Source organism: Mastomys coucha, unplaced genomic scaffold (assembly GCF_008632895.1).
Source record: "Mastomys coucha isolate ucsf_1 unplaced genomic scaffold, UCSF_Mcou_1 pScaffold22, whole genome shotgun sequence".
Lineage (NCBI taxonomy): Eukaryota > Metazoa > Chordata > Mammalia > Rodentia > Muridae > Mastomys > Mastomys coucha.
Window position 1 is genome coordinate 66,011,357 of NW_022196905.1, and position 14,377 is coordinate 66,025,733.

General features: G+C 42.9%; 1 protein-coding gene across 5 annotated transcripts in view; it reads right to left on the minus strand.

Moving 5' to 3' along the window:
- Fryl (FRY like transcription coactivator) overlaps window positions 1-14,377 on the minus strand; it is a 239,220-nt gene that overhangs the window by 188,764 nt on the left and 36,079 nt on the right. For 4 of the 5 annotated variants that reach the window (XM_031342660.1, XM_031342658.1, XM_031342654.1 and 1 more), the window contains exon 2: window positions 13,933-14,111. The exons of the other annotated variant lie outside the window; for it this stretch is intronic. The gene's annotated coding sequence lies outside the window, so the exon portion shown is untranslated. The remainder of the gene's footprint in view (window positions 1-13,932; window positions 14,112-14,377) is intronic. 5 annotated transcript variants of the gene reach the window in all.

Below are 14,377 nucleotides of genomic sequence, written 5' to 3' on the forward strand. Positions count from 1 at the left end.
AGACCAGGCTGGCCTCAAACCCAGAAATCCGCCTGCCTCTGCCTCCCAAATGATGGGATTAAAGGCATGCACCACCACCACCACCACCACCACCACCACCACGACTACAGTATGTTTTCTTTAACAAACTGAGTATAGATGTGCGCAGGAGGAGGGATCTGGAGCACGCTTTCTCTAAGTTATTTTAGAAAAATAATACTTTCATCATTCTCCACTAAAATAATTTCCTTAAACTGGCTGCGGGGGGGGGGGGGGGGGGGGGGGGGGGGGGTGCTAAATCTCCTCCCATTTCCTGAGCCCTGGGCAGGTTACGATGGGTGGGATTCAAGGAGCTAGTATCTAGACATCCTGAGAGAAAGACCTCTTAAGTGTCTTCCTGCTATAAAACCTTATGGTTCAGAGAGGAGGTTGGGGCTTGAGCTCCCTAAAAGGTGCACGTACCAGTTCACCTCCCACAGGCATCAGAAAAGTGGCTTTCCTATAAATAGTTAAGAGCAGGAAAGAAACGTGTTAAATTCTACTGACAGTATGCAAACTATGTCTCACTGTTGAAATATAAGGTACCCACATACTACTGGGTATAGCTCAATCCTGTTGTGTATTATTTAAAAACTTGTAAACAAGCTTTAAATTGTGCCTCTGTGTGTGTATTTAATTGTTAATATATGTGTGTGTTCATATATATCAACATGGATGTGATATACATAAAAAGAAAATATCCACAAAACAAAGTGTCCATACAAGAAACAAAAACAATTCACTTAACATTATTCTAAAGTTTGCTCATGATCCTAATTTTTGTTTTTTAATGAAATTCATTGTTCATGATTTAAAAAAATAAGCAAAAACATTTCCCAATACAAAAGAAAAAAAAAAAAACAGTAAGTTTCACCACCTAGACGGGACCTGTATCCGTCCCCAATCCAACAGCTCTTAGAAGCACGGCCCCTCTACTTTTTGTCTTAAAAACAATACCTTGTTCAAAAACAAACAAAAATTCTGCTCCTGTACACATTAACTTCCAATAGTTCCTTATAGTCTAGTTTGCACAGGGACAGGGAACCCTACTTAGGAGTTCTTGATCTGTATCCATAATCATGTTTGATAAGAACAATAAGGTGATTCCTTGTAGTTTTGTGATTCTATAAAAATATGAACACAACATTTCACATCATCTTCTGAAAAATTACAACACAAATTTACTTTTCTATAACCTTCCTATGGCCTTGACATTTTAAATTAAATTGCCTGGAAAACATCTAGAATTTTACCCAAAAAATGTGACTTCTGGTCTTCACATGAAGATGTTTCTGCAACTCCTAAACACTGATTTTATGAGGGGCAATTCTAAAGCTCTGATCCAATCTGGTCTCCCTTTCTAAATGTGAGGTGCTACTAAGGTGAAGCAGGCTTTTAAAAGCTTCCCAGAGAAAGAAGCCCTTCAAAAAACAGACTCTTGCTGTGTGCACACCTTTGATCCCTGCAGGAGGCAGAAGCAGGTGGCTCTCTGTGAGTTTGAGGCCAGCCTGGTCTACATAGTGAGTTCCAGGACAGCCAGGTCAATGGGGCTAGAGAGGGCACATGAGGAAGAGAGGGAGGTAGGGAAGAAAGAGAAAGAGAGGCTCTGTCTCAAAAAGCAAAGACAAAAACAAAAGAAAAAGTTTGCATTGGCAAAAAAGAAAGAAAGGAAGGAAGGAAGGAAGGAAGAAAAAAGAAAGAAAGAAAGAAAGAAAGAAAGAAAGAAAGAAAGAAAGAAAAATAAGAATAACAGGATGCCCTGTAGATGGTGGGTGTGGGAGTAGGGAGGTGGAGGGGATGTTAGATATCAAGGATTGTTTATTTATTATAAGTAAGTACACTATAGCTGTCTTCAGACACCTCAGAAGAGGGTGTTGGATCTCATTACAGATGACTGTGAGCCACCATGTCATTGCTGGGATTTGAACTCAGGACCTCTAGAAGAGCAATCAGTGCTCTTAACCGCTGAGCCATCTCAGCTGAGCTCAAGGATTGTTAAAGGGGAAATATATCTCTATAGCTGGGAATATAGCTCAGATGGCAGAATACTTGCCAGAATGCACAGTCCCTAGCTTGATCTGATCCTTAGGACCAGACATGTTGGTACCCATGCACAAACCAGCATTTGAGAGGTGGAGACTTGGGACTCCAAGTCATCCATGGCCACATCAAGGTCAAACAGGCTACTTGAGAATCTGTCTTTTTGATAAGGGCATCTCTAAACTGCCTATGCCATGGCATTGCCACTAGCCAGGAGCAGTGTGTCCCTCCAACAGAGCTCCTAGAACCTACAGTGAATGCCATTTGGCCGTAGGAGCCACCTTCAAGGGGTCTACAAACAAGATAAAAGATAGATATGCATATGTTTCAGGTGCTCTGGCCGAAGTCTTCAGGAGGAGACAGCCTTCTCCACTCAAACCGGGGAAAAAACAACTTACAACTCCAAATGCTTCTTGCTTCTATGTGGAGAGCTAAGGACCAAGCTGAAGATTTCACATATGCATACAATTAATTCTGACCATATTCACCTCCCAATCCTTCCCTTAGCTCCTCCCAGAGCCAGCTCCCACTCCAAGAGGCTGATTCTTCAAAAGCCTTTGAAGTTCCATAGTCAAGCTCAATGAGCAGTACCACCTCGCTGTAGGTCTCCCGGGCACCACCCCCAGTGTGCCTGGACCTAGAGCCAGATGCTGTCATGTACCCCCGTTACATAACTCTTGGCTCTGCCCTCCTGAGCGGCTGTGTGCTGCTGCCTCCTCCCCACGTTTATGAAAGAAAGGATTGTGCTGGGCACTTGATTAGTGGTTCCTCCCTGGAAATTTGCAAAAAGATAATCAGTAATTTATTCAGCTCAACATCCTCTAACCAGAAAATAACAAATTTCAAAGTTAGTAACAAAACATTCCAAGTTGATTTGGTCACTACAGATGACCGTAAAGAACATTCACGCCACAAAAGTTAATTCTCTTCTTACAGAGCATAACCCGTAACTGGAAGAACCCCCACCCCACCCCGGAACGGAAGTCAGCAACACCCCTCCGAACTCCACCCACAAACAGGCTCCACTCTTCACCTTCACGGTGGTTAGCTTTGGTCTAAGAAAACTACAAACATAGGAGGGGAGAATTCAGAGTTGGTTCGCTGCACCCTAAGAAAGGACACCCTAGAAGTTCAAGCTAATTAAGAGCCCAACAACAAAGGCAGCACCTGTCACTGACAGCCCACGAGGCGGGGCTGGCTGCAGCTGGTGCTCTACATGCACGCCTTCATTTTAATCCAGCTAACCACAACTTGTGCACACGTTCAACTTTACCGACACAGGAACTGAGAGAACACTGGTGAGTGACCTTGAAACACTGAACATCTGGCTTCTTTAACAGAATACGCCGCTATGTGGACTTACATCAGATTCTGTGACTCTAATACATTCCCGTGTGACCAGAACTCTCAAAACCAAAGAAACTAAAAGAAACCAAATTATAACCAACAAGTCAGAGATTATTTTATATTTCATAGACTAAATCCAACCCTTTTTTGTTGTTGTTGAGATCTAATTATTCAAGTCTGGTGAACATCGTCATGAAGCAACAGCATCATTTCAGCCACGATTCTTAAATGTGACCTCTGGTCTCAAGTACATACTTCCTGAAGAAGGGCACTAACGGCCTCAACACTGTGACTGTCCACATGTCAGCTGCGTCCACCTCGGAGGGTGGGACTGGCAAGCATGGGAAGGATCAACAATCATCCTGCGGCTTATATGAAAATCTGTCCACTCGAGTCATCACTTGTAGGCCCCTCTGCTTTACCTACTTCACACTCAGTTTTGAGAGAATATCTGGTCCTTGGCTGAATGTCATAACAAGCAGTCATCTGAATAAATGCCTTGAGTGTGGTCTGGACCAGCTTCACTACCAGGCTTACGCTGCTCTTCTCACTGAGGATTCTGACATACCTTGGAATCACAATAAGGCAAAATTGAATATTAGCTGGAAGATGTATTGGAGTAATGTGAGCAGCAAAGCAATGTTGCTGAGGCCTTCTGGAATCTGGGCACCAGAAACAGAAGAGAGCATGGACACTGCCCATCTGTCCATCAAGCCACGCCCTACACCAGGACAGGCAAATGTGAAATAGAATGGGGTCCCTGCAGAGTGTGCCCTGGTGTATGCGACTCACCCTCAGACCATCCCTCTTGGGAGAACATTCTAAAATGTGCAAATGTGGTTGTTGGCAAAGCAAGAGACAAAAGCTATCTTTTAATATACCAGGCTTCTGAAGTATACTAAAAACTAATTCTGGTGTGGATCTTTACGGGGGAGGAGGGGAGACTTAGAGAGGGCTGAGGAAGGACCTGAGTCATGTCTCCCAACTTGGCAGGCTTCTTCAGCATGGCTGCCTGTTACATGGGCCCTACCTGCAGTGCAGTCTCAAGGACATTACCCTTGATGCCTTTATAAACCCATCGAGCCAGAAGCTACACAACACTTGTCAGCTTGGTAGACTTTCCATTTCACAAATAAAAACTTCTTTTTATCAGCCTTAACCATCAACGAAATTATTGGAGATCGGTAGGTAGCACATGGGAATTTGTTTCTTACCTATGGACACCTAAGGTTTCAAAATCATTATTCTAAAACTGTAAAGTCCTATTCCCAGAAACTAAGTCTCAAAAATCCTAATTTTATCTTAAGCAAAGTTCATTTAAAACTTCCATTAGAATGTTTGACCTTAATATAAGCAAAATCCTATTGTTAACATTGTTAGGATGTTTAAAACATTGTAATATGCCTTTAGATAATTTGCCTTTTTTTTTTTTAAGATTTATTTATTTATTATATATAAGTACACTGTAGCTGTCTTCAGACACACCAGAAGAGGGTGTCAGATCTTATTACAGATGATTGTGAGCCACCATGTGGTTGCTGGGATTTGAACTCAGGACCTCTGGAAGAGCAGTCAGTGTTCTTAACTGCTGAGCCATCTCTCCAGCCCAGGTAATTTGCTTTTTAAAAGGGTTTAAAAGTTTTATGCTTTCCTACATTTCAGATCCCAAAAATAAGTCCCACCTGGTAAGGAACCAAAATTTTCATAACCATACAACCCTTGCATTACATCCAGAAGCACTAAAGGGTAAAAACAAGTTCTTTAATTCAACAGGCAGGCTAAAGAAATGAAAGATTATTATCTGAAAATTCTTACACAGAAAGAAAATCAGCAAACATCACCCCTCAACAAAAACCATTTCCACGGAGTCCAAAAAAACTGGCCTCATCCGACGCTGTGAATCAGTGACACAGTTACAGGATACTAAGACACGACAATGAAATCAAAGCACCAGCCACCAGCCACATTTCAAAGAAGAAAGAGGGGAAAGGAGACAAAGAGGGGATGGAGGTGTGAATGAGCAGAGAGACCTACAAGGACTATCATTAATGAGCAACCATACCATCTCTTCACAAAAGAAACATGTTGACAGGCCCTGATAGACAAACAAAATCCAGCGTGAGCATTGAGTAAACTCGCCTTACCAATATACAAAGGATCACTCTTAATCTAGAAGTCACTCAGGAGAATGATCCCTCCAAATGATGTGTAAGGGACTAGGGAAGCCACAGGCACAATTCAATACACTCATGTTTATGACTATTGGTCATTCTCTGCCACATGGAAACTGAATACTTAAGTGTTCTGATTTTGCATTACTTCAGATCCCCAGAACACTGATACTGCCATAGAAACACACTTTTGTCAAAGCAGTGTGGAGAGACAGTCCTTATTTAATGTGTATTGAAGTGTGAAGATGGCTTCCAAAGGCAAGTAAGGCTTTTCTGCGGAATAAGGTCGCTTCTGGAAGGTTCTACTCAAGGTGCCTGCAGCACTATACATACGTAAGACTTGCCTCTTCTTAAAGAAACTCCCTTGACTCACCCTCCTAACCTCACAAGATGCACCAAAATTCTCTCAGGCCTATCAGCTCTGAAATAAGAAATATACAGTTCTTCGCACTGCACATAAACCCATGAGTGTCTCTGACATAACAGAGACTGCGGTGAAATCTTAGAGTGGGCATTAGCAACAAAGAAAAACAGGATATGTAGGTCAAAAATAAATCAATCTGACTGACGGGATCATAAGCGGATTAGGGGGTTAGGAGTGAGCCTTTAAGTATCAAGGGGGAAGGGGGCGGACAGATGTGTCAAAATGGAAAGTTAGGCTGAGGAGGAGCTAAGGGAAGAAGGAAAACATCACAGGCGCTTGGCTTCCCTCAAGAAGGGGGCAGCGGGAATCTAAGATACGTGATGCCTCATTCCCAAGCAAGACATCACTCTTCCTCGGTGATGTTGTTAAGAGAGGAAGCATTAGAGAACAGGTTTTTGTTGTTATGTTTTTTGGTTTGTTATTCTTTTTTTAAAAACAGGGTCTCATGTTGGGCACCCTGATTTTGAACTTCTGATCTTCCTGTCTCTGCCTTCCAAGTGCTAGGATTAATTACAGAGATATGTCAGGCTGGGGATCAAACACATGGCACACCACACAAGCCCTCTACCAGTGAGTGACAAACGCCAGCAAGTAAGTGATCAGTCACCTTTTTTTGTTTGTTTGTTTTTTGTTTTTTGTTTTTCTAGACAGGGTTTCTCTGTATAGCCCTGGCTGTCCTGGAACTTACTCTGTAGACCAGGCTGGCCTTGAACTCAGAAATCTGCCTGCCTCTGCCTCCCAAGTGCTGGGATTAAAGGTGTGCGCCACCACAGCCCGGTGATCTGTCATCTCTTAAGTTCGCTTTTGAAGCTCACTAGATGGTAAAGGACTAAAACAGGGTGGAAGATTTGTTTTGTCTATCTGACCTAGCATAGGGAGTTCTTAACCTATTTCTAAAGACAATACATGAACGTGTGATGTAACCTCAATAGCCAACCTGATGAGCTTCAGAATCAGCTGGCAGAGGAGCAAGCCTGTAGGGAATCATCCTTATAAGGGTTATTAAAGAGGGAAGCCCTACTCTTGTGGGCGGCACCATGCCCTGGGCTAGGATCCTAGACTTTGTTAAAAAACAAACAAACAAACAAACAAACAAAAACAAAAAAGCAGAGAAAGTAAGCCGAGTACAGGTTTTAGGCACAAGGCACCCAGCTGCTTTAAACTTCTGCTACCTCTACTTCCCCACTATGATAAAATGTACCTTCAGCTTTGAACCAACATAAACTTCCCTCTTTAAGCTGTCTGTGTTGTGAGGATGTGATAGAAGTATGGCCTACCGTCTACTCTCTGAGACAGGCGTGGCTTCCTCACATTTCTGTAACTCAAGGAATGGGGAGAGGGGGATGCTGGTGCTCGGTTCATCTCTCCAGTTCTACTTTGCTATTCAGCCTGGACCTTCAGCACGTGAGATGGTGGCCCAGGTAGGTCCCTTTCTCTCCTTTGTTAATCCCCCTGGAAACACACTCAGACACTGGGAGATAGATGTGTGCCAACCTTGACTTTAAATCCAGTCAAGTCGAGGATGAGGGTTAGGATCTATCTATCACAGGGCCTCAGGAGGTAGACCAGGGTGATCTCACCATGCACTCAACCTGCCCCAGCCTTGGGCCTCACTTTCTCAGTGTGGGTTGGGGGAGGGGGGTGGATTACAAAGCCAATGAGATGACTCCTTCCAGCTAGTCAGGCGCTCTACTAGAAGATTCACTTCTGATTTTGCATTCTTGCCTACTGTTCCTGCGTCTACGAACTGCGGTCTGGGCTTTTTTCATCTGCTTAGGCCTAAACCATCCCTCATATCTCAGCTTAAATGCCAGTTCATCAAACTCTCCAGTCTAATAATGCCCCAACCCTTGTATTCTCTCTTGGCATATTAACCGCACATTAGAGCTGTGTCTAATATGGACTCCCCAGAAGACCACTGCCTGAGGTCACTGGGATTGTAACCTGTTACTGTAGACCAGCCTGGTCTACAGAATGAGTTCCAGGACAGCCAGGGTTACACAGAGAAACCCTGTCTTGAAAAACAAAAACAAAAACAAACAAACAAAAAAAAGTCATGTGTATATTCACTGCAGTATAATAATTTATATTAGCAAAAGATTAGGAATAACCCAAATTCTAATACATTTAGTGAGATGTAATATGGATATAGAAAAGACACATGAAAATGGGTAAGGACTCTCTTGCTCTTACTCTCTTACTCTTGCCTCTTGTTCCCTTCCCCCCTCTCTCCACGTAGCCATGGCCAGCCTCTACTTCCCTACTCTCTCCCTCTCTCTGCCTTTCTACAATAAATACCTTAAAACCAAAAACAAACAAACAAAAATGGGTAAGGAATGATCGTCAGGACATATCAAAGAAAGCAAGGTATATAATACACTACAATTTTAAATATTAAATACTAAAAAGAGAGATAAGAACAGAGCCTGTTCATATGTGTGTGTGCACATGCTCGATCAAGCACATATATGTTCCCCCCAACAGGGGCCAGAAGAGGGTCTTAGATACTTTGGAGCTGGAATTACAGGCTGTGGGCCAACTGCCACAGGTGCTGGCTGGGAGCTGAATTGCAGTCCCCTGAAAGAGCAGCAAGCTCTGACAGGCTGCTAAGCCATCTTTCCAGCCCCACCTATTTATACTTAAAAAAATCAACTCCAAAATTTCAAGTGATTTCTTATTAGAGAAAAATAATAGGAATTAACTCCTTTCAATATACCTTCTTTTATGGATATGTCTTGAGACCCATGAAACTATTACAGATAACTGTAAAATCACAATACATCTTATGAGTTATTATATTTCAAAATAAAATATGTATAACTAGTTGTTGGCCTAACTACACAGAGAATGATTACTAAGGTGCGTCTCTCCTGGTATTCCCAACCTTACACAATCCCTCTTCTATAGCATGGAGTGCTTGGAGACTTTACTGTGAAAACAGAATGTGGTCCAATACCAGTGTTCACACAAAAACACCACAACAGCAGCAAGAATTTAGGCGACAACTCAGTCCCGTAGCAGGGTCGGTTTAATGTGCTATCTGAACACAATGCATCCATTCAGCCTTTTAAAATAGAAAAAAAAAAAAGTTCTGATGCACACCACAATGTAAATGACCTTGATAGCATTATGCTAAGGGAACTAAGCCAAGAGAACAGCTGATATGACTCCACTTATAAAATAGTCAGGCTCTAAACAGAGTAACTAGCAGTAAAGCCGTAGTTGTTTGTGTAGTTAGGGCAGTACAGGAGGATGGAGAGTGACACTGACTGAATGGATACAATGAATCCATTCCGTGCAATGAATCCATTCCGTGTAATCAGCTCAACCGTGGGCCATGAAAAGGTTCGGCAAGTTGGGGGGACGGGGGGGCAATGACTGAGCTGTACCATCAAGAAGGCGCTACTGAATTGTATATTGGATACCGTCAAGGTAGGTAACTGCTGTGCCTGCCCAGCCTGTGAGGCCCTGAGTTTAATCTCCAGCACTGAAGAAAAAGAAACTTCTGACCAAGAGCCAGAAAGGACCGGAATCCTGCCAAAGGTTACAAGAGTGAGCTGGGACACAGTGCAAAAGGCTCTGTGACACCCCCACCCCCAAACAGCAGAAAATATCATAATGGCAGTTTATAAGAGGCCCTGGCTGGAAGCACTCAGCAAAGCTAGACCCCAAAGAAGAAGACCGACACCAACTGTCAGAGGATGGTGTTTGCCGTGGAAGGCTGGGACACTGGGGGAGAAGTGGTCACAGAGCAACAGATAACTGAAGCACACAGTTCTTTTGCTGTTCTTGGGGCCATGTGCCCTGCGTCCAAAAACAATTTACTAATTCCACTCCAGAGTACATGTGAGAGAAAATAAATAAAGCACACAATGTCTACCAAAGGATGCATGCAGAAGAATTCAGGGCAACTTAATTCCATGAACTGGAGAATGGATTAGCAAATGGTGGCATTTCACACGATGAAATAGTGTACAAGAATGAAAGGACTGTCATTTCACACACTATGGGGTCCATAGTCCACAGACACCACACAACAGGGAGATATCAAGACAACTGCATTGTTTGTTTAGCTGGTTGACTGGTTTGGTTTTTTTGTTTTGTTTTGGGTTTTTTTGTTTTTGTTTTGTTTTTTGTTTTTTGGGTTTGTTTGGTTTTGGTTGGCTGGTTGGTTGGTTGGTTGGTTTTGAAACAGGGTCTTACTGTGTAGCTTGGGCTGCCTTTCTAGGAACTCACTAGAGATCCTCACAAAGATGCAACTGTCTGTGCTTCCTGAGTGTTAAGACTAAAGGCACACACCACCACATCCACCAAGTTTGCCTAGTTGCCTGGTCTTGCTACATAGGCCAGGCTGACCTCAAACCCACAGCAATCCTCCTGCCTCTGCTTCCCAAATATAATAAGTCACCGTGTTCAGAGTCACAGACACATTGTTAAGGAAAAAAAAAAGCCAGACAGAGACTCTATTATTGCTGAGACTGTTATATAAAAGAAATTATTTAATGTTCTAGTCATATTATTCCTAGTGCCATTAAAAGCCAGATTTGCAGCTGAAAGAAATTAGTATTAGTATACAATGGAAAAGCCAAATTAGGAATCTAAAACTAAACAGAAAGTACTAGTTTCCATGAGAACTCCTAGAACCTGCATTGTATTATTAACATTCCACTGTGCAAAAAAGAATTAGGACTCCTTGGAGAGGCTGCTGACCCCAGGAATGGGAGGGGGGAATGCCAATCTAGGTAGCAAGAAACTATTGTAGAAGCTACCCCGAGTGGGTAACAAATACAGGCTACATCCATCTAACACACTATAAAGGACTACAGTGTTAAATACCACTGCTTTACAAACCCCTGTGTAACTCCAGAGTCCCCAAAATAAGGGGTCAAAACCAAGTTTGTAAATAAAGTTTTATTACAACACAGCCTCGGCCATTCATTTACATTGACTAGTTCCTTTACCTTTACCTTAGCAGCTGTCTAAGCTACAAGAGAGGAAAGGTGAAGGTCTTCAAATACAAACCAACGTTACAGAAAAAAAAAAAACTTCCAACCCTTGACCTGAATTCGGCGAGGGCTTGAGGGGGTGGATACTTGGTGTAAGCCCTAGATAGACACTTGGTGACAGACGTGGACCTGACTAAAGTCATCAGACCTTAATATGATCAAGTATCAAGACCCAAGCTCTGTACCAGTTATCAGGAGACACAAAGGATGGGGGAAGAGTATGGCATCTGCTCACAGGGCGATTGCCAGGACCCTCCACATCTAAAGAGGACCCAAGCTACTTACTGTTCTTCAGAAACAAAAAGGGGAGGGATACAGGACACAGGGGGAAGAAGGGCTTACCAGTCCTCATCCAACCAAATGACCTGTTTTTAAAACAGCCTGAGAGAACTTGGACTCAATCGTGATACTATAGCTTGAGCATTACAATTTTTATACTGAAATACAGACTGAGGGATTCATACTGAAAATGCAAATGCGTGGGATCTTGCTTCAAAATAACACAAGTAGGAGAGGAGAGTTACTGAGAAGAAACAATGCCTGTACCCCAATAACTACCTCCTCTGGAAGGAACACAAAGGACGTCCACCAGGCTACTCTGCATAGATACTTAAATTTCTCACTAGTGGAGATTTCAAAATAGTAAAAGACAAAGAAATGAAATTTTTTTTGAACAAAAGAAAAAACTTCAGATCTAAAATGAAGACCTTGATTTCAATACCACAGGAAGGGAACAGTTCCAAGTCCCAAGCAATGATGAGGCAGAAGAGAGAGGTGGGGGAGTGAGGAGGGTACAGAACTCAATCCAAGGGCACTAAGGCTAGTGGATGGCTTTCAGCTGTTCTCGTCTTCAGAAGGCACCTGTATTTTTTAAGGGTTCTGGGTTGGAACCACTGATCTATATTCTGACCCTGAGAAACATCTAAGGGGAAAATAATGTATACCATGCAAGCCTGGGAAATCCAAGCACCAAGAATACATCAGAGACCGGTAGGAAGGGGGACAGAAAGAACGACGGGGCCAAATGGAGAGAGTCCTGGGGGTCAGGAGAAGAGACCAATAAGGATGCAGGAAGTAAAGGATGAAAGGCATCAACCTGCAGAGAGAGGTACTAACTGAAAAGTAATCTAATAGCAGTGTGAGGTTTGAAAGAAAATGGCCCTCATAGGCCCATAGGGAGTGGCGCTACTAGGAACTGTGGCCTTGTGGGAGTGGATGTGGCTTTGTGGGAGGAAGTGTGTCACTAGGGGTCAGGCTTTGAGGTCTCAGGTGCTCAAGCCAGTTCCAGTGTGGTACTGCTGCCTGTGATCAGGATGGAGAACTCTCAGCTCCTTCTCCAGCACCATGTCTGCCAGTACACCATCATGCTTTCTGCCATGATGATAATGGACTGAACCTCTAAAACTGTAAGCCAGCCCCAATTAAATGTTTTCCTTTATAAGAGTTGCCTTGGTCATGGTGTCTCTTCAAAGCAATAGAAACCCTAAGACAAGCAGGTATCTTATTCCTGTCTCATAACTTACTAAATAGATCAAAACTGTCTCACCAGATGGGAAAGAGAAAAAAATATATCTTCAATTAAAAAAAAAATCAAAATTCTTTCAATTTGTTCACTGAACTAACAAGGTATTAAAATCTTTAAAAAAAAAATAAGTACACAAATAATTCAACTGAATTAATGTATACATGAGAAAACTGATATGTAAAGGCTAATTAGTTTACGCTCTTTAAAAGCCCAATGTAGTTGATTGGCAAGGACTACAGTTGAACCCCATGGACACCCTTCTCCACTCTGCTGCATCTAAGGACTCCATCTAAGGTCAGGTTTCCTATCTGATGACTTCTTTGTTATGCTAAAAGTCACTACGCATTTTCATTCATAAGTAACAGGCATTTGGTAAACATGTGTTAACTGCTACAAAGGTGGTGGGACGACTATTTCAACCAGTTCATTTTTTTAAGGTCTCCCACTTCAGCAATGTGTCCTGCCCAAAGTAAAGCTCACTTGTGGAAAGGCACAAGCAAGGCCATGCATTAAAGAGAGCTGACGTCACACACCTCTCTGATGACTGCCAGGAGGAGGGTTTGTATGATTTCCAATCACAAGGACTTGAAGGAACTAAGAACCAAAGCTGACCAAGTTCACACATCAGGCCGTGTGTCTGACTACTTCTGAACTCTCACAGTAATGACGCTGAGTCTCCCCAAAGAAATTAACAAAGCATAAAATAAAATTTAAGGTGGAGGGGGACTTGGGATAGCAACCGAGGGGGCAACGCCTGCCCAGAGTGTAGACAGTAATGTCCAGCAGATTGGAGACCCCAGTATAACAATGGCAGAGAATGGAAGCGACCATTACAGGTTCCCTCTTTCTCTGCATCCCGGCCACTTCCCTTTGCCATACCTTTCCACTGCAATGGTTCTGCCAGAGGCTTAAAAGCCGTGGAGCCATCCAACTGCGGTCATGAGTCCCCAAAAACCATTCCTCTTTTTAAGTTGGTTTGTTTGAACATTTTGTCATAGCAATGAAAAGTGACTTGTGCAACTATTTTTATATGTATTATTCCTGCTAATATTAGGTGCTATGTTATAGCAGCAAGGCAGTACAGGAAGGCTGTTTAAAAGCTTTCCAAAAACCTATGTTACTGCTAGTTTTAGAAGTAGTTCAGAAGAAATTATCAAAAATAACCATGACTTATGTATAAAAAGAGAGGGCCTGGAAAAGGCAGTCTGAAGTACAATTCACATCAGCCTTTAAAGGAGCGGGCACCAAGCCTGACAGTCCGAGTCACATCCACAGGACCTACACAATGGAAGGGTAGAACTGATTCTCACAACCTCCACATGACTGCACGCTTGCACATACCCAATCACATACATAGACACAAAATAAATAAAACTCATTTTCTTAAGTACGCAGCCTTACCACTTAGAAATTGAGGTTGAGGCACAGAGTTTGTAGAAAAGACACCAAATTTGGAAAGGATCCATCTAGAAGCTTCTTCAACCTGGAGCTCGTACTTTACAGGCACTGAAGAGGGAACGCTGGGAAAAAGCAGCAGGGTCGACCCATGTGTGTAGCAGAGTGCGGAATGTCGAAGAAGGCTGGAAGACAGAAATGTGGGGTTGGTTATTCCTAACACCCGGGTCTCAAACAAAGCTCACGGCACTTTAGCGGCTGCCATGTTAACATGCTACTAATAAAAGTATGGCAATTCACAATTTGGTCAAAAACTTGCCTATTTAAAAAAAAAAAATCCCCTCAGGGCTGAGAACGTGGCTCAGTGGCAGAGCCCCTTGCCCGACAGACATCCTCACAGGCTCTATCTCCAACAGCATAAAAAGTAAGATTTAAAAAGGCGGGGGGGGGG